Source organism: Triturus cristatus, chromosome 3_2, assembly GCF_964204655.1.
Source record: "Triturus cristatus chromosome 3_2, aTriCri1.1, whole genome shotgun sequence".
Classification (NCBI taxonomy): domain Eukaryota; kingdom Metazoa; phylum Chordata; class Amphibia; order Caudata; family Salamandridae; genus Triturus; species Triturus cristatus.
Window position 1 is genome coordinate 207,399,240 of NC_140584.1, and position 21,812 is coordinate 207,421,051.

A 21,812-nucleotide genomic window follows, 5' to 3' on the forward strand; every position below is an offset into this window, starting at 1 on the left:
CTGCATCAAAATTTTCAATTTCCTCTTCAATTATTTCTAGATTCTCAAAATCTTCAAGAATTACATATGTCCACTCAGGACCTTTGAATTTGTTATTTACAAATTTCACTCTGGGGCTTCTCCGTTTTGAACCTACAACTGCTTGCCCAGACGAACTGGATACTTCGTCTACCTGCTCTGGTTCTTCGGGTACTGTCTTGAGGTGATATTTCAATCTTTTGATAACACCTGGCCTGTTGTCACCCTTTCTGATTCGTTTAGCTTGCACTGCACTTGTACTTTCTTCAGATGTTCTTTTGTTTTTGTTGATTTGTGGCACAATGTGATTATTTCTGTCCTCAGATTCTTTCTCTGTCAGATCTTGTATAGGGCTTACTGATTCACTACTTCCTTCCTGATTGTGTTCTCTTTTATTAGTCTGACCTAGTTCAGGTTAAATTTTTAAAATTGCTTTTTCTGTATCTGCCTGAATTTCTGTAACTTCCCTTATTGGCTCTTGTTCATTTTCCCTTAAATCTTTGTCGTCATTTATTTGTTCACTTGCTTTAGATTCTCTTTGTTCTTCCCTAGTCTCAAGTTCTATAAATTTGGTTTCTTCTGTTTGGGTAATTGGTACCTTCCCTACCTGGTCCTGCTCAGGTTTATAATCTAATTTATTTTCTGTTTCTTTAGCACTTTCCTTTCTGTTTATCTAGTCCTCACTCTTTTCCTGACTACTTTTTCTAGTTTGGCTCCTGGTTCTTACAATTATCTCTGGTATGTCTACTACAGGTATCCAATCATCCTGACTGGTGCTCGGTTGTTCGTCAGCTACTTCAGGACCTATTACTTGAGATCCTTCAGCTGTGCAACCTTCAGCCCCCTCAACAGCCTGAGTAAGTTGAGGTTCCTCCTCGTCAGGCGCTGATACTATTTTAGTGTGGCTTGCATGAATCCAATTAGGCAATCCTGCACATTTTGCAGCTGTTGTTGTGACTAATATAACCTGATGTGGTTTCTCCCACCTTGGTGCTAGGCAAGTCTCTTGAGTGTGATTCTTCACTACAACCTAGTCACCAGGATTCAGATCATGCGCTTGAATCGGCTGCCTGACGTCTGCGTCCTCTCCAACCTGGTGAGAGATAGAACGCACTTGGTCAGCCAATTCTTTGCAATACTCCAGTACCAAATCATCAGTTATATTCAACAACTTGTGTCCTGGTACGCATGCCTGCCGCATTGCTCTTCCCATGATGATTTCATGGGGACTCAATCCAGTATTTTTGTCTGGAATACTTCAGAGTCCCATCAGAACAAGAGGTAAGGCATCAGGCCAGTCTAGTGGAGTCGATGCACACACTTTCCCCAACCTTGACTTAATTGTGCCATTCAATTGTTCTGCCACTCCAGATGCCTCTGGGCGGTATGCGCAGTGCAACTTTTGTTCAATTTTAAATGCTTCACAAATTAATCGAATGATTTCATGATTAAAATGAGACCCTCTGTCTGATTCAATAGTTACTGGAAAACCGAACCGTTCTCTCAATAGGAGTCTGGCTACTGTTAAACTGTCATTTCTCTTGGTGGGGTATGCCTCCACCCATTTTGAAAATAAACAAACGATGACAAGTACATATTTTAATCCTCGACACGCAGGTAACTGAATTAAGTCAATTTGAAGTCTTATGAATGGTCCTTCAGCCTTTCCAATTTTTCCCATATAGACTACTGTTCTTTTGCCTGGATTCATTTGCTGGCATGTCAAACACCTTTGGCAAAGCCGTTCAGCTACATTTCTAAACCTTGGGTTAAACCAATCCTGCCTGAAAAGTCTAATCATTGCATCTCGGCCTATGTGAGTGTCTCCGTGATACAGTCTAGCCATAGGTGCAAGCATGCTGTCTGGCAACACAGGTCTATCGTCTAAGTAAATCCACACACCATCTTCAGTCCTTTGTGTACAACCAATTTTTACCCACTCCCTTTCTCTTTTGTTTCTGCTTCATTTTGTAGATCTTTCATTTCTTTCCATGTTTCTAACCCTGACAATAGCATAAGTTGGCAGCTGTTTTGACAATTTTCACATTTTTACCTGCACGCTCCCCAATTATGTAACCAACAATAGAAATCACCCGCAAGTCTTAGGTCCAAGGGCCAATGTATATGACAAAATATAAACATCTATCTATTGGTCTTACCCAATGTAGTTTATTCAAATTGCAATGTTGCTATCAAGTGCCACCAGTATAAACTCATCAGTGCTTGGAATCTCCTATAAATAGAACAAAAGATATTAAAACAAAAGAAAACACACTAGATGAAATAGCCATGGAAACAAAGCAAAGACTAAGATTGAGGAAGGGAAGAGGTGGAGAATTTATAAATAAGGAAGAAAGACTGAGCATTATTTCTCAGTAGGCAATGACAGCAGAGTCTGACGTGGAGACCGAGGAAGACACGGTTTTGTAAGGCAAGAAGGAGAAAGACACAACAATGGAAAAAAGGCCTGCAAGGGTTGTGGTCAGCAGAGGCTGGAATGCTGAGACCACAATGAGGATGAGGAGATGCCTCTGGAATGCTCAGCAGACATTCCTGGAATCATGGAATCTGCATCTGGGGAAGAAGGTGATATGTGGTTTGAAGGTTTGAAGATTGGTGACATTCAGGCTTCCACCAGTGAGGCACATACCCCAGCCATGGTCCAAGAAAGGACTATGTCTAACCTAAGTGTGTGAGACTCGTATGGGAAACAATGGGAATGGACCCTGAAATTATGAGAGGGACAGAGTGGAATTGCCTTGAACTTTTTTTTTTGCTGGCTAACCCTCCTCTATTTGCGGAGAAAAGAGAAGGAAAATTGTATTTTACTTTTTTTTCATATTATTATTTTTCATTATTTTATTTACTTTTTCTCCTCAGTTTTATACTTTGATGTAATCCTCTTTGGGCAAACAGCCCTTACGGGCCTGATTTCCTAGGGCAGGCTGCATGAAAGAAGGAAGACCAGACTAGTCAATCCACCTTCATTATAAAATCCAAGTATCGAAAGAGAAGAAGCAAGGGGCTAAGAAGAAGAAACAACTGGCTTGGGGTGAAAAGACAGTCTGAAAAGAGGTTCAAGGCAGTGGCAGAAGTAGGTTAACAGAGAAAATTAGCAACAATCAAAAAGGAGAAAGGAAAGCCGCTATACTCAAATAATAGACATATGCAGGAATGTTTTTCTTTGATAGACGTTCATTCCATTTTTTTGCTCAACCTTAATACTTTCCTGATTATCGCTTGAGGGCCCGAGCTGGTGGGAAAAGATGCTGAGAGCCAAGAAGTCATGAAACATTAATGTCACAAACATTAGAAGACCAAGACCCAGACTGTACTTGACAAAGAAGAGAACAAACTTTATATAAGATTATTGTCTTAAATACTTATGAACTTGAAAAAGCAGTGACTGTGAACCTGCTATAGGAAGATATCTGTTATAATAAATGTACTGAACCTAATTTCTTATGTCGTTCTATTCTTGCTGAATCCAGGTTAACTCCACAGCTAATCTGTGGGGTACACTTTCTGAAAAGCAAATCTACGGTGGTGTGACGAGTTCATGTCAGGGAATGACTCGGAATGGCTGGTGCCTGCAGCATATTGTGTTTTTGGTAAAGGATGGTAAGCCACTTGAAGCACGAAGCAGGCTCAAGCCAGAGGCCTGGCTCTAACTCAGCTTGAGGTCTTCTTAGTCCTCCAGCCCAAAATGAGCCGAGCTTTAATGTGGCTTGTGACTGCCACCCACACTCTACCATCATGAACCATCAACTAAAAATAAGCATAAACCTTTGGTATTAAAAGGAGGGAAGGAAGTAACCATGAAATAGGTGAATTACATAATGTGAGACCAGAAAACTGGGACCAATCACGGCTTCTTCTCTTCACCAAATTGTGTGATCCTCAGGAAAAATTATGTTTTCAAGAGCCTCCTTTTTCTTCCTTACATTATTTGAGAGTATCATCCAGTACTTTAGTTCAGGGTGTGCGCTGTACGAAATTAATGTGATGATGTATTAGGGCAAACATTTTCTGTGTATTAAAGAAATAAAAAAAATTATTTGAAAGAGACTATCATGTTTTCACTGGATCATTGTTGCATGACTTAGTAATTATTTTAGGGCTTGGACTCCTTTTCAGGCTCTTAGAGCCCCTTGCTTGTCCATCCCTTGTTAATTTGTTGGCTCGCCCACCTCTAGATATTGGGATCGCACATGCATATTCGCTGTATGCTTTCGAACATGGTCTGCCGCCACATTGCAAAAAGAGAAAAATATTACTCTGCTGTCATCATACATCACGCCGCTAATTGGGTGGTCAAATGTGATCGATTCTTTATGGCCCTCATAGGGTGCATTCAACTTTCTATCTTGTCTGCAGCATGGTGGCTGCTTGCTCCCTAAGGAGCCTAAATTTCTTCAAAATGTAAGGTGGTGCACTTGTTGGATTCCTACAGGAAAGATTGAGCCCTCTGTGCTCTATTACTCCACTGCTCTGAATATATAAGCCAAAGTAATTCAAGGAAAAAAACAGAGTTCAAACTTTCAAGAAAAACACAATTTCAAAATGAAACTAAAGCCTGCTCTTAAGCTCATGCAATTTAAAAAAAAATTAAACTGAAACCAAATCGGAGTGGAAAACTGTTAAAATAATGCACAATAGGAAACCTTTACAAATTGAGTTGGGCAAGCGGCTGTTTAAAAACAGGAACATTCAGCTGCAAAGAAAGGAAAACCAGAAACATTTTGAAGCGAAATTACATGTGCAGTGTTTAAATATAGGGAGACAGAAACCCTTTGCAGTCAGGTGGTGCACTTGTTGCATTCTTCCAAGCAATATTAAGTCCCCTGTGGTGTTATGGTGTACTGTCACTGAACTGGTGTGCAAATTGAATCATGGTTACCTCACATGCTCCAAATGAGAAAAATAATATGTCATCGGGAAAAAAAGAGTTAACATTTAAGGAAAATGTGATTTCAATATGCACTCTAGTCTGCTCTGAAGTACCTTCAAATAAAAATACAATGAAATGTTATAAAAACAAAATCGCAATGGAAAATATGACATCTTTACTTGCTGGGTTGCACAGACATAGCTTGAAAACAGGAACAATCAACATCAAATAAAGGGAAACCTGAAGCCATTTGAAGCAAAGTTGCAAAAGCAGAGATTAAATACAAGAGTCCTTTGTAGTCAGGCAGTGCACTTGTCTGATCCATCTAGGAAAGTCTGAGTCCTCTTGGGGAGGTTGGTACACTGTTGCATGACTGGTCCTTAAGTATACAAAATATTATTTCGTGTACCCAGAACGGTCGGGGGGAACAATTGGGGCAAAAATAAGGCTGAGCAACATTGTTTAAGGAAATGTGATTTTGGTACGCAGTCTACTATAAAGTTACCCCAAACAATTGGGACAAAAGTTAGAGTAAAAGTGTGTAAGGGAAATCTGGCGTAAAATACTCAAAAGGCTGCTTTGAAGTATCCTCATCAAAAAAGAATAAAACACTGAAACAAAATGTAAGTGGAACACTGATACCACAGGAGAATGGGAACCAATAAATCATTTGGAAGAGATCAATGAACACAGGTTAAAAACAGAGCAGTCCACTAACAAGAAAAAAATACATAAAACCTTTTGAATTTAAGTTTACAAAGGAACGCTGTTCATGCAAATGAACTGAGTAGTAAGAAGATGAAACAATAATGCATGGACTCAATATCGGGACTGGACAAAAAAAAACTTATATTACGGAATTGAAATACATTTTGCAAAATGTAATAAACTCGACCTTGGTTCAACTAAAAGCTCCCAAAAATAAGCATCTTTGCAAAAAAAACAGGAACACAAAAAAAACATTGACCTCCAACGGAAAACCACAAACCACTCAGATTGCTCTCACCAAGAAGCAGTGCCACTTCGAAAATCTGGACCCAGATATTAAAGTTCTGTGCATAAACATCATTTAACCAGAAGTGTACATAAGCCAAAGCTGACCTCAATAGTTGTCAGTCCAGTTGCAAGCACGTTGTGTGGATACCAGTACATTACAGCTCCAGAACCGGCTGATTCTTCCCTCGGAAACTACATAAGAACACAACAAAGTTAAAACAAACTACCCCTTTCTCTTCCAGCAATCCCAAAAAACGTATCCCTAATACACTGCACCCTGCACTGATTGGTATCTACCATAAAAAGCACTGCCTCCTGCTCCCCAAAATACAGCCCCTTCCCACCAAACCACAGCATCTATGCTCCTACCCATCTCCCAAAAACTGCACCTTAGCCTGACACCCTTGCCAAATTACTGGCCCTGAATCCCTAAACCTGCCACCCTACTTCTAAAACATTACCCCCTTCACAAACCTCTGTCCCATCCCCCAAGACACTGCCCCTCCACCACAATACTGCCCTCACCCCCTGCCCTACCACCTTACTACCCTATTCCAAAAACACTACCCCCTGCCTCCTTGGTCTGCCACTCTACTCTCCCCTTCCCTAAAAACAATGGGCCTATCCGTAAATACTGCTCCCTCCTAAAACACCGCACTTCTCCAAAAGACTGTCCCCTACTCAACCATCTATCCCCTAAATACTGTTCTTACCCTCACAACACTGCCACTGCCATCTATCCCGCAAACCTACCAAAAAACACTACCCCTATCAAATTGCCCTTATCCCAAAACACTGCTCTATATGAGAACTATCCCCAAAAAACCATCACTACACCAAAACATTTCCCTCTTGCCGTTCTACAGTACCCCAAAATACTGCTCAATAACCTGGCACCTACAAAACACTGCCTCTAATCCCCCCAAAATCTCTTCCCCTTGTTGAAAAACAGTCACTGTACCCTACATAGTCACCTATCACCAAAGTACTCCCCTATCCCAAAACACTCCTTCCTTACAATTCAGCATACTCTAAAAGCCCTGACCACTGCCCTCTTGCTCTGCCTCCCTACTTCCAAAATACTACATCCACCCTCAAACCCTGCCCCTATCTCAAAACACTGCCCGAGATAAAAATGCTGCCTTTCACAAAGCACCTACCCACTACTCTGCCACCTATTCCCAAAAACTATTCCCTTACCCCAAAACACGGCCCCACCCCAAAACACGATACCCTTCTCCCAAAACACTACCCCTACACTGCTACCCAAGCACCAAAACCGGCCCCTACCCTTTGTCTTTACTGAAAAACACTGCCCCCTACATTACCACCTATTGACAAAATACTACACCATCCCTTATTCACTGCCCACTTTTCCTGCCGCATGCCAAAAACACTGCCCCCTACCTTGCCAACCTACTCTAAAAACACTGCCCCGCCACAAAACACTGCCCTTTCTTGAAACCCCTCCTCTCTACCCTGCCACTTTAGCTCAAAACACTACCCCTTACACCACAAATATTTCTGCTTCCCCCAAATAACTCCCCCCTACCTAACCACTCTACTCCAGAAGCACTCGCCCCTACCAGGTTGACTTGGCACCCCACCGCCAAAACATGAGGGATGAGGTTAGTGGTGATTGGGAGCCCACTGCTACCCCAACTTGGATGGTGGTGTGTGTAGGAGCAGTGGCAGCGCTTAATTGGAGCCTGTGGTTACCTGTTTTCTGCACTGGCACTTAATTATCAACACTGACACTTATGAAAGTCTGCCACATTGTAGTACTGTTTGTCCAAATTAGAGATGAACACAACAACAAATAATTAATTACTAATACCTGCCCCCACAGCCATTCTTATAGCTTTGGGGGCCCTCGAATAGACTGAATTGTCACAAATAAGGGTGTGATCGTAAGTAGTTGGGTTGGTTCTGTCACTAGCGGTGCTGGCAGGGGCAATGGGTGGGGCAAGCTGTAGTGGCCTCTTGACTGGGGCCTTGGCACTTTTATTTTTATTTTTACTAATTAAGCAATTAGCGGTGGTACTCTGAGTGAGATAGAGGTGCCTGAGGATAAATCATGCACCATGGCTGGCAGGCCAAAACTAATTTTGTGCAGTGGGGTAGAGGGAGCAGTTGTGCTTTTGGTGGAGGAGAGGTCACTGGCGGCCCACCGCATGCCCCATGGTTGGCGGGCCCTAGTTACATTTGGATGGTGGGAGTAATGCTACTCAGTATGGGGAAGGATGACAGTTTTCTTTTCTTTTATGCATGGGGGAGTTGACTGGACTGGGGACCTGCTGCGTGCCCCATGGTTATGATGCTTGAGTTTTTAAATCTTTGCTCCTACATTGGGGTTAAGGGATGTTTAGGGGCCAAACACATGCCCCATGTGCTGCAGACCCATGGCAGTGGTGCTCATTTTTTATTTTATTGGTGCCTTGGGACCTGAAACATGTCCAATAGGTCGTGGGTCTGCTTTTTTATTTTGTGGTGTCCAGGAGCCTGCTGCATGCCCTAGTGGTGGTGTGTGATTTTAAATTTCATTTAGTGCCTGTGGCCTGCCACAAGCCCCATGGGTGGCAAGCATGATTTAAAAAACACATTTGCTGTAGAACACACTGCATGTCCCATGGGCAGCAAAAAAGTTAACAACATTTTTGCACCTGGGCTTGGGGGTCTGGTAACTGGTAACCGGAAGAAGCAAGTGCCCATGGCCTGCCATTACCAGTAGGCTTGTGTGACAGTCAGTAGTGCTTAGGGTGGGGGAGGCACAGAAAGTGCTGAGACAAAACTTACCTGATCATGGGCTGAGTGTCCTGCTATTCTAATGGCCTTCTCTCTCCTCCAGGTCTGGGCTGGTTCAATGTGGAAGGTGTTGAGGACTGGTCCGGGAGTAGGGAAGGTGACATTTCAAGAGGATGTGACAGAACAGGCATGGGAGTAGTAAATAAAAAAACACCTCACCTTCCTACTAACCCTCCTTTGCTTCAGCCCAGTGGTCTGCACTGGGCCAATAAAAGTTGGGGTTGCATTCTTTGAATGTCATCTGCACCTTTGTAAGAAGTGAGAACCTTTTAGCAATATTTTGTAGTGCCTAAATTGTGAAATCCTGAAAGTATGGCATAACATGTTTTTAAATAAACATATCATTGTTAAATTACAATATGAAAAATCTAATCAGGTGATCTGCCCAAACACCTTGTAAGGGATTTACAATTGTAACTCAAACAGTTGGATTGTACTTCAGAATATCATTGACAAAAATAAGATCTGACTTAAACATTTTGTACTAAATATAGTATACATAAATATCACCCAAGGGGGTCTAGATTTTATACTATCAACTTCAATGGGGTGATCAGTTGATGTTTTATCCATGATAATCTGGTATCATACCCCAGTGGATAGGAGCGTATGGCCTTCAACAATGGGTCTAATTCTCAAAGCTTTTAACCAGGACCATGAATATCTAACTCCAGAAGAGTCAGGAGTAGGAAACAATTACTGACAGGAATCATTTTCTGAATCGGCTATTAGAGCACATTTTTCTTGATCTGTTCATTTACAGTAATACAGCAGCAGAGTACCAAATAACAATAATAACTTATTACAACACAGAAATATGAAGGTTATCACCAGCAAAGAGATCTTGGTAACTGCTCGCACATAATGTTGTTACTGCCAGCCAGTTGTGGGCCAAAGGTAAGAAGGCACCTCCTGAATGTAGGGTTATGTCTGTATCAGGGGCTACCTCTGTATTAATGTGACAGTCTTAAGAGAGAAAAGGTTTAATGCCCTCAAAAAATGCAAGGAAACCTCCATCTTCCAGTCCTAGAAAGACCACTTGCACCTGTTGTTTTGTGTGAGGTAAGATGTCACAATCTTCAGTTTACTTCACCCAGTCTTGCATGGTTATAGTTTCTTAATTGTTTATTTCACCATAAAGACCATGGGCAGAGCAAGGACGCCTGAACCTTTGTGTATTTAAAACAAGGAAAAGGACCCCGACTGCTGCATGGGTAGTAATGTACAGCAATATTCAGGGTTCAGTGGGCCCCTCTGGGTCCCAGTGCCACTGCACCTGCTGCACCAGTGATAGCTACACCCCTGCGAAAGATGTTAAATTAATGAGAATTTTCCATATGTGCGTATGTAGAGACTGGGTCTTGATCCTGGGAACAGGGAGCAACAGAGGTTTGCGGTGTGAAGAAAGTAATTTTTGAAAATGGAACAGGAACTGTTGTGACATCGAGGTTTCTATCTGTGGGCCATCTTTTGCAAGAGTCAGAAAAGAGAACTAGAAGAATGGGCTGTGAGTCTACTCCCTGCTGCGGTGTCCTGTGTTCCAATCTAGGTAACCATGGCTGCAAACAGCTCTCAATTGGAAGGAAACCTATTTGGAATGTATGTTTTTGAAATGCATATTTTGTAACTTGAGAGACAAAATAATATTTTCTCTTTACTGTACTGAGTTCCTTATTCAGAAAGGACATAGCCATCTTTCGAACTGACTCTCCGGTTGTGTCCTCTTCAAGATGTGTATACCCAATGGGACCTTAATAAAAGGAACCCCCTAAAAAGTACGCAACCAAATCAAAACGATTGAGCAATCTCTTATACCTCCTTTGTCAGTGAAGTCACTTCGCCAAAATCGTAGTTGGTAGATGACATACCTTCCCAATCCCTTTAAATCCAACCAACTCGAACTGTACCACAGGAAGTCACATTACATGATCTTTGGCCCTGATCACATCACAGGAAATGCATCACTGGAAGTGGATATAAGTAAAGTTACAATAATTGTCAAGATAAAAAATAACTTCAAAATAGAACTAAAGCACAAAGATAGACAACTAGGACTCACTGGGGAATTATAGAGACCAGTGCTATTTGGTGCTGTGAAACACTGTACATGGCCATCAATTTAATATTTTACTGATTTTTGTCAGAAGGGGATGGTCAAGAGCATAATTAACTAAAGGTGGTGGAGGCTCACATGACTGGATAAGTGAAAGCTGACTCTAAGAGACATGGGGACTCCTGAGTGATACATGTAATCCTAATAGTGCCTAAAGCAGCTGAAACCTCTGGTTAAATCTCTGTCAAAACATGTGGGAATCACAACAGAAACATTGATTCCTCTACGGTCTTCCACCCAGTAACGGGAATATATAAGCCCCCTTCCACCTTCGGAGTTACAGATATCTCCATATTCACTAAATTCGGCAGTTATGGGGGATATTGCCCCTAAATCCACCTGACTTGTAGTACCCCCCAGAGTTTGCTGCGGAATGCTATAGGGGGTGAAACACTGTCTCTTGGTTGCTTTATAAATAGCATTTATTGTAGTCTTCAGTGCTTTGGTGCCCATACTATATTGATTCCTGTATCAGCTTGAGAGGGAAAGAGGAAAACAGCTTTTACAACTATGCCTTTACTACAGATAATATTTATAGGTAAGGTAAGTATATATAAGTGTGTGTGTGTGTTTGTGAGTGTGTGTATATATATATATATATATATATATATATATATATATATATTCACTGTAAAAACCAAAGGTTACAGGGACGTTATCGTTTTAGTTAAGCTCACATTTCACTCGTACAAAGCCAGAGAAATTCAGCAGGTATAGTTACCTGAGCTTATGACCTCACATATTACATTACTCATGATATGGTCAGTGACATCACTCATGACATCACTGATAACATCTCAAATGACATCCCTAAAGACATCATCCTGTGACTGTAAGTGTTTTGTCGGTGAGTGAGTGGCTGTGTGAGTGACTGTATTGGAGAGTGAGTGGATGTGTAAGTGGCTGCATGGGTGAGTGGCTGTTTGAGTGGGTGTTTGGTTAACTTAGTGGGTGTGTGAAAGGCTGTATTGGAGAGTGAGTGTCTTTGTGGGTAACTGTATGGGTGAGTGAGTGGTTGGCTGAGTGCTTGCAGGGATGAGTGAGTGGGTATGTAAGTGGTTGTGAGAGGGTGAGTGGGTATTTGAGTAGTTGTTTGGGTGTGCTAATAGGTCTGTTGAGATTCTGTATGGGTAAGAAACTGGCTGTCTGAGTGATTATATGATTTGATTAAGTGGGTGTGTGAGTAGCTGTATGGGTGATTGTATGGCTGTATAAGTTGCTGTATGGGTGAGTAAGTGGTTGTATATTTAGCTGTATGAGTAATTGAGTGGTTGTGTGGGTGACTGTATAGGGTGAGTGAGTGGGTATGTGAGTGTTTGCATGGATGAGAGAGTGGGTGTGTGACAAGTTGTATGGATATGTTAACAGGTACGTGAATGGTTCTGTGGATGTGTGGGTGAGTGTATGAGAGACTATACGGGGTGTGAGTGGGTGTGTGAGTGGTTCTGTGAATATCATCAGTGATGTAATCAGTGATGTCATTTGAGATGTCATTAGTGATGGCACTGACCATGTAATGAGTGATATAATATGTAATATTGTGGTGGGTGTAAGTTATAGTTAGCTTAGGTAACTATAACTGTTGAAGTTCTCTGGTTTTGTATGACTGAAATGTGAGCCTAAATATAAAATCACTGGAACCTTTGGTATTTTCAGTAAATTTTTAACGTTTTTTAATGTTAATTCCTAACTATAACAGACTATAAGATGGCGGACTGAAGAGGTCCTCGAAGAGGGAGCTCCGGTGGCTAGGGAACACAATTACAATAATATCCCTGTTTAGCCCTGGGTGCCTCTCTCCACACAACCCCACAAAGAAATCGGCCTTATCCCGTGCGCACATCTAGGAAACATTGATGAAGCTTAATAAAGGAGAAGGAGGCATCACTCACCACCATTAGCATGGTACAGGCCACCGGACTGTGGCACGGCGCCGATCATCACCAACCAACGGTAGCAGAGTCCCCATTCTTTAGAGGTGATTATGTCGGGGGATGGGAGATTTGGACGATGCTGCCAGGCTACCAAACTGAAACCGTCTCCGGACATCACTGAGCACAGGCAGCTGTATCTTCTACCATGAGGGTGTCGCTTTGTAATGGTGGGGGTCGGACATTGCTTCTGCCCTGGCCTCGTGGGAGGCAATCTGATCAAGAGGCTGGGGAGCGCGCTGCTGTACCGATCTGCTGGAGACGCAGTGAGAGAGACTGAGCTCCAATCCCAGCCCCAGGGGAATAAACAGCTGCAATATTGATCTGCCGATGACAAGGTGAGCAGATACGCAGCTCTGATCCCGGCCCCAGGGGAATTAACCTGAAAGCGCTGCCGCAACGTCAATCTGAGAAGAGGGGAGCCGAGGCACAGCTCAAGACGTCTCCATGCAGCTGATCGCTAGTCAGGAGAGGGCAGGATGGCTGGACAAAGGCAGCTACCACATATTCAGCGTACTCCGACAAACGGGAGAGAAGAGGTCCAGCATCGAGTCAACCCAGTCCTGCTGCATCGACAAAAAGTCAGCCCTAAGCCCCTCGGGAACACACTTTGGCGAAAACATATGCAGATGTGGTGGCAGGTGCTTCATGCATATACCAAATGGGAACACCAGATTTCCTACAAGCAACATTATGGTCAGTGTTTTCTACTTTTGATACTCTCTTAGTTTCACTCTGACAATAAACTTTTATACATTTAACCTTGTGTGATGGGCATTACAGAAACCCCATCTCAAACTTCACATGGGTCCTTCTTCCTATTCCCTCCGCAAAATGGATGGCTAATCCAAACAAACGGAAACAGAGAAAGGACCTACCCACCCTAAGCAGAATCATAGAAAGAGACAGAGGCCTCAGCACTACTACACACCACTAACATAACCCAAACAATCGGAAACAGAGAAAGGACTTACCCACCCTAATCAGACTCATGGAAAGAGACAGAGGACTCAGCACTACTACACACCACTAACAAGAAGAAAGAACCAAGCACCACCTGCTGGTTATAAATAGTCTCTAGGATCGGCTGGGCATAGAAAGAGAAATGGGCTGGTTCCACCCTCTGCATTTGGTGGTCATCTTGGAGTGGGCTTGTTGACATTATCCCTCACACTTGTGCTGGGCATCGAAAGAGTAAAGGGATGGTTCCGCCGTCTGCTTTTGGTGGCCACCTTGGAATGGGCATGTTGACATTATTCCACACACCTTGTTCAGGAATTCTCCCTTTAACACCATCCATGTTCCACTGATAAGTCATTACCATTGGCCAATAGACACACTCTCAAAATGGAGTTAAGTCCCGATCCTTCAGGGTCCAACGCATTCATTATCTACTACCCACCCAACATATCGAAAAACGCCGCAAAGAAACACAAACATCACATACTCAGGTCTAGGCCCGAAACTTTAATCTCTGACGACTACTTTTGTACAAACAAAGGTAGTAAAGTTAATGACCTTATTTTCTACACCAGGAAAAGAGCTTGTTGGCAAAAAGTCTTCTACACTATGATCCGAATATCTGGTACCAGGAAAACACCTCATGGTCTCAAACTAACAACAGCACCCTCATCCACGCTCAAAGCCAATGCAACCATCACCCTCTATAACAATGGTATCATCCTAATCCAAGCTTCCAATGTCAATCTAGTTAAGATAGCACTTTCTTCCCTTTACTCAAAAACGCAGTTTTGACAAAACCCAATGACACCTACACTCACCCTACCATCACTCATGACATTACCAGTCCTCCCCCCACCACTTCGGGGAGACCCTCACTCTATTTAAATTACTCTTCGCCCAGAGTGGTTCTGTCCCCTGTTGATGTGCCCCAACTTTCTAGACCCCCGATTCAGAAGGTGAGAGACATTTCGGATTCACTCGGTGCACAGCTAGCTAGTCCGATTCTATCCGTTCCTAGATCGGACAGATCCCCGTGTGACCTACTGTCATTGCCTTTAACAAATGATCCCTCTTCCCTCATCCCTCGCCCCACGCCTCATAATATGCTTGAGGCCGGGCAAATGCCCTCCACTGACGACGTGCCCAAACCCTCTAGACCCCCGACTCAGAAGGTGAGAGTCTTTTCGGGTTCACTCGGTGCAGAGCTAGCCAATCCTATCATATCCATTCCTTGACCGGAGAGATCACTGTGTGACCTACCAGCATTGCCCTCAACGAATGATCCTGCTCCCTTCATCTCTTTCCCCACAGCTCATACTATGTTGGAGTCTGGGCACATGCCCTCCGCCAACCAAGATCGGTCAAACCCACTCATTCCGGTTTTGACCGTACCTAACCCTCAGCTCAATGGTCATACCACCCTCACTAATGCGCAAACTTCGATATCTAAAAGCCATGGAACTCCGCTAGTCCCAAATGATCAACTCCCTCCCCAGGAACTACTCACCATCACCGTGGACCCCACGGGCTTACACCGAAGCACCCCTTCTCCGCTCGTTTCCCCAACACCCCCTTCACCCCTCTCTCAGACTTGGTTGCGCACCTGGATGACATATCTCTCTAGTTGCACCTTCTCAATACTGAACTACATAACCTGAAAGCCCTCTCAAATGATCTTCTCCCCGTGATCAGCTCTTTCCTCACCTCGGTGAATTCGCCCAGAGCCTCCCATAGGGTTATAGATTGCTCAGGCCAGCATTTAGCCTCCTCCGTCTCGAAAACCATACCCCTACCTAACGCCCCCTCCCGCCCCAGAAGATTCGAGACCTACCTGGCATCCAATGATCTCAATGACCTTCAAAACTCTTACTCTTCTATGTCCAACTCCAACATGATCCCGCCGAGACAAATACAAACCATCCATTCTAACCCGAACAGAGACCCTCCTCGCAATCTTAGAATCATCAATAAAGACAACCTCACTAGAGTGAATATCATCCAGATTCCTTCCCCCCTTAATCTGTTACGATTTAAATGTGTACTACTCAATTGCAGGTCAGCCAGTAAACACGCCTCCAATATCTTCGACCTTATCCAACACAATGATTTAGACTTTATCATCCTCATAGAAACTTGGCTAAATTCCGCCTCCACTCCTATCTTAGACCTCCTAGTACCTCCTACTCACGACATTAGTAGACTAGACAGAGCTCTGAAGCTGGGGGGTGGCCTAGCCTGTATTCATAGGAACACACTCTCGATTTCTCACTTGGAGTCCTCTACGCCTTCCTCCTGTGAATATCTTTGTCTCAGCATCTCTAGTAATAACCTGCCGATTTGCACACTTCACACTTTCTATCAACCCCGGGAGACAATCTCCCCTTCATCGAGCAACTAATGGAATTCATGTCTGGCAATGTCGACTCAGCCGTGTCCCAAATCTTCCTTGGTGATTTCAACTTTCACTGGTCTAACCCCAACAATCATGCGGTATCTTGCCTTAAATCATTCTTAAATGATCAAGAATTGGTTCAGCATTGTGACCAACCAACTCATAATACAGGAGAAACTCTAGACCTCATTATCTCGAAAGGGCAGACCATCACATTGGATACCATTATCCCTTGCAATTGGACAGATCACCACTGCATCCTCTTTTATATTAACAGGGAGGTGTCAATGAGGAAGGTTCAACTGCCAAAATCAAAGATCTAGAAAAGGGACCTCATATCAATAATCTCAGATGAACTAGCTGCCCGCTATAAATCTGCCCTCTCCTCCCAAGATGACATGATTGAGGTTCAGTCACTCACCGACTCCTACAACTCGATCATCTCCCACATCATGCATGATCCCGGATAACATCACCGCACTCAACACTACCCTGAAGTCTACTCAAAATTGGTTAACTGAGAACCATCTCATGCTCAACACCTCCAAAACTGAATTCCTGCTCATCTCTCCTCCGAATCGCATCCCCAAGCTAGATCTTTGGCTGAATCACCTCACTGCTTTCAACTTCACCCCTCACATCATAGACTCAGCCAAATCTCTCGGAATTACCCTGGACAAGCACCTGAATATGAAAAATCATATCAGCAATGTGTGTAAGGGAGCTAACCACTTGATGAGGACACTTAGAAACATCAAACCATTCCTTCCAAAATTTGATTTTAAGCAGGTGGTCCAAGCGCTTGTCTTGCCGAGGCTAGACTATGGCAGCGCTACGCTCTGTGGCCTTCCCAAATACACCCTGGCTCCACAAAGGGCATTACTGAACGCTGCGGCTAGACTGGTTACAGGCACCAAACGAAATGAGCACATATCCCCAGTCCTAAAATCTCTTAAATGGTTGCCCTACGGAGATCGAATTCAGTTAAAAATTGTCGTTCTAGTGCACAAAGCCCTTCATTTCAAAACTCTCAGGTACCTAGCGCAAAAGCTTGAATTATCCTGCGGTTGTAGAGTTTCAAGAAGCACGAACCCTTTCCTCTTGAAAACCCTCATCCTGGGCAAAAAGAGAACTTGTCGCGGAGCCTTCTCTGGCGCTGCCCCAAAGATATGGAACTCTCTTCCACCGGAAGTACACAGAATCTCCTCAATGACTGCTTTCCAACTGGAAGCCAAAAGATTCTTAATCAATAAATTCTTACCTTAACTGGACTAGGTTCACCCGCTCGAAGTCATTGATCCTACAACCGTTGTACCATAATTTGATACTGCTCTCCTCTACCACATGCCCCCCTTCGAAGTCCGCTATATACCTGGTTTATGTACTACTCTCCTTGACTCAATTATCCTGTAATTATGCGATCATCCTTTGTTTCCTAGTCTTACCTGATGTTGATATTGTATTTATGTCCTTCCTTCCATCCTATTGTAAAGCGCTCTGATATCCCTCGGGATCTTGTTCGCGCTATCTAAAACTTTATAAATAAATAAAATAAATAAATAAATAAAGCCCCTTTAACATTTTTTTTCCCAGTGAATTTCTATGTTTTTAAAATGCTATTTCCTAACTAGTGGAGAAAGGGGGTGGGCCCTTCAACAAGCTCTCAGCAATCCTGCTATGTTGGACTTACAGAAGTTAACAAATGGGGGATGAGGGCCTCCAAGGACCCTCAGCAGCCGAGGGGGCTTCATCCCCCAACCAGTTGTGCGACAGGTGGCCCCTTTGCTGAGTGGTTGAGAAAGGTATCGGGCCTCCAATGACTTTTATTTGTGTTTCTTAGGGGAGGGGGGGCCAGGCGGCCTTCCTCACCAGGCCGATTTTGGCCCCGGGGACCCCATCCCCTAGGGTCCACCATCTTGTTGCGATTTTACTTTATTAGGTGAGGGGACCATGCCACTCCCCTCCCTGGGCTGATTTCAGCCCTGGGGACCCCATCCCCCGGGGCCCGGCCTTTTAAAAAATATATTTTTTTAATAGGTGAGGGGAGCCGCACATCCCCTCCCCGGGAGAATTTCATCTCGGGGACCCATCCACCGGGGCCAGGCATTACACTATGGGGCGGGGGCCACACAGCCCTCCTCCCTGGGCCGATTTTGGCCCCAGGGATCCATCCACTGGGGCCCAGCCATTACACTATGGGGAGGGGGGTTGCGCAGCACCCTCTTCCCGGGCCAATTTCGGCCCAGAGGACCCCATCCCCCGGGAGCACTTTTTATTCTGAGTGCCTCACGGCACCCAGCTAATTCTGTTGGGGACTGCAGGGGGAGCCTCAAGGCCCCCGTGGTACTTGCTGGCTCCCCGCCTCCTGAGGGAGCTGGCATTGCTCTGTTTGTCAGAGAAAATGTTTCCCTGCGCACATATTTTCTGAGCAAGGAAACAGATGAAAACTCTGCTTTCTGCAAGCTGGAGCGGAGTTGTGTTTACTTTTGCTTGATGGAAGCTGTAAGGTCCTACCAAGCAAAAAGAAATAGCTACTGCCTGAAGGTGGGCACCTCTGGAGGGAGCAGGAGCCGGCCTGGGGGTGGCGGTCCCCAGGGCCATAAATGGCTCCATGAGGCCCCGTCCAATGTTTATTTAAGCCCCGGGGGGGATGTTTCCCGGAGGTCCATGACAGATCTCCTACATTACCTTAATTCAGCCCCATGGAGATGGCGGTCCCTGGGGCTGTGGGGGAGCTGCACAGCCACCCTGTTAAATTCAATAAATTGCCCGGGGAGGTGGCAGTCCCCGGGGTTGCGTGGGGTCTGTCTAAGGCCCCACATTAATTTTATGTTTTTCCCCAGGAAGCTGGCTGTCCCGGAGGCTGCGGGGGGTCGTACTGGCCCACCCCTGCATTAGCTTATAAACATTTGCCACAGGGCGATAGTGATCCTAGGGGCATGGGGGTGCTGTGTGGGTACCCCCCACTACGTAAAAACCAATGCCCCAGGGAGGTGGTGGTCCCCGGGGCTTTCATAAGCCCTAGGAGGGGGGCCCCATGTGCCCCCCTCTTATTTCACTGGCATGCCCCCGACCTGGCCCACCGGGAGTTCATTAAAAACAAGCACAGGAGCCCCTGCTTCTTTTTTATTTTACAGAGAATTTGCACATTTTATGATTTTGCTGTACCTTTTCTTTTTAATGCTTTTTTGGCCTGTCAGGGACCGTCTGGGACCCCATAACCAACTTTATGGGGTCAGGGTATTCCTACTCTGCCCCTTTTTATTTTTCCCAAAAAGATTTTGGTTGGACTCGGCTGAAGCCAAGTCCCAAGATGGCTCCCAACACTTCCTGGTTGAAGTGTTGGCAGCCAATCAGAACTCTGCATTTCCCTGCACGAGGTTGTCATTTTGTGTAATTAATCACGATACATCCATGGTCACAGATATCACTAACTGGATGCTCTTAAATTTCTCAACAACTACTGAACAGATTTACACCAAATAACAAAAAGCACAATCTGTGGACCAAAAGCAATTTTCTGCCAAATTTGGTGTCATTCCGTCCAGCAGTTTAGGCTGTAGTCGTGTTCAAAGGTCCTACAGGAATTAACATGAAAATTCACCTTTTTTTGACACCCCTTTTTCTCTGCCCCCACTTGACAGATCTGAAACTTTCCATGGACAACAAGACTCACTGTAACACTTTTTGGGGAAACGTTTGTGAAGATTTGTCAAAGTTATAGACAAGTAAAAAAAATGTTTTACCTACTATAAACATGGTCCTAACTATAAGTAGGTAACAAATATATATATATTCACTGAATAAACCATAGATTTCAGGGACGTTATAATTAGTTGGACATTTCACTCGTACAAAATCAGAGAAATTCCATTGTTATAGTTAGTTCAGCTAACTATACCTCGTGCCCCCGCAATGCACTGCTCATGACGTCACATATTACATCATTCATGACATGGTCAGTAACATCACTGATGACATCACTGATGACATCTCAAATGACATCACTGATGACATCACTGATGACATCATCCAGTGACTGTGTGTTTCTATAAAGTTTAAATATGTATTATATATATTCCAAATTGTATTTTAAGAATGAGTGGGTGTATAAATGTCTGGATGGAGGATTTAGTAGGTGTGTGACTGACTGTATAAGTGAGTAATTAAACGTTTCTTACTGAGTGCATGGGTTAGTGACTAAACTCTGTGAATGTCTGCATCAGTCTGTCAGTTAGTGTGTAAGCGGCTGCATGGGTTGGTGAGTAGCTACATGAGTGTCTATATGGCTTATTGATTGGTTCTCTGAGTATTTGTATGGGTGCCTGAATGAATGTGTGGGTGGGTGGGAGGTGTGTGACTCTGTGCATAGATGTGTGAGTGGTTGATTCACTGGGTGTATGGGTTCAAGAGTGCAAGTGGAAACAGCTGTATGGGTGGGTGAGTGTGTGTATGGATGTGTTGGTGAGTGAATGGATATCTCAGTGGTAAATGTGTGAGTAACTACAAATGTAAGAGGCAGTATATGTGAGTGATGGTGTATATAAATAACTATATGTAAGGAGGCAACAGGCCCTCATTCCACCACCAGTAGTGCGCAGAGAGGTGCGTTTACAGAGTGGTGGAGAAAGGGAGCATGACCTCCAACCACCTCTCAGCAATCACGCTGTGTGGGGCTTACTGGAGGTAACAGGAGGTTTGGTTGGCCCCTAAGGAGCCTCAATAGCCAAGGGGACTTCATCCCCCAACCAGCAGAATGCCAGGAGTAGAAAGGGTGGTGGGGCTTCCGGCGAGTTGCCGTCTTTTTTTTTCTATTTCTATTGTTTAGGAAGGGGGTCACATGGCCCCCCTTCCCTGGACCATTTTGGGCCCCAGAGACCCCAACCCCTGGGGCCTGCCTTTTTTTGCATTTTTTTAATAAAAAATTGAGGACGGGACAATTTTGGCTCTGTGGACCCCATCACTGGGGCCCGGTCTGTAGTGTGGGTGCCCTAGTCCCACCTAGGGCACCCACATTTAAAATGTTGGGGACTGCGGGGGAAGCTTGAAGGTCCCCACGGTCCCTGATGGCTCCCCGCCTCCTGCGGAGGCCGGCATTGTTTTGAGATCCTGGGAGCTGCTAACATGCAGCTCCCAAGATCCCAAAGCAATGTGTCTGTTTCTCTGCACGCTTCACAGCGTGCAGAGAAACAGACACATGCTATGCTTTCAACAACCAAGAGCATTTTTTGCTCTTGCTTACTGAAAGCAGAGCACTTTTTTGCTATGGCTTGGCAGGAGCGGTGCTCTTGTCAAGCCATAGGGAACTGCAATGTCCTGGAAGTAGGCACCCCGGGACATTGCTGGAACCAGCCCTGGGGGGTGGCGGCCCCCAGAGCCACGTAGAGCTCCACGAGGGGGGCCGCATGGCCCCCCTCCTTTGTTAAGTAAGCCCTGGGGAGGTGGTGGGCCCCGGGTGTCTGCAATGGACCCCCTTCATTACTGTATTTATGCCCCAGGGAGGTTGCAGTCCCTGGGGCTGTATGGGGGGCCAGAGCCCCCCATGCATAATTATTTATTTTAGCCCCGGGGAGGTGGCAGTACCCAGGGTTGCAAGAGAGGATGTAGGACCTCCCCCATTGTTTTTTTTATTATTAATTGATGTTTATGCCCCAGGGAGGTGGCGCTCCCCAGGCAGTGGGGGGCCCTCTCATTTGTATACAA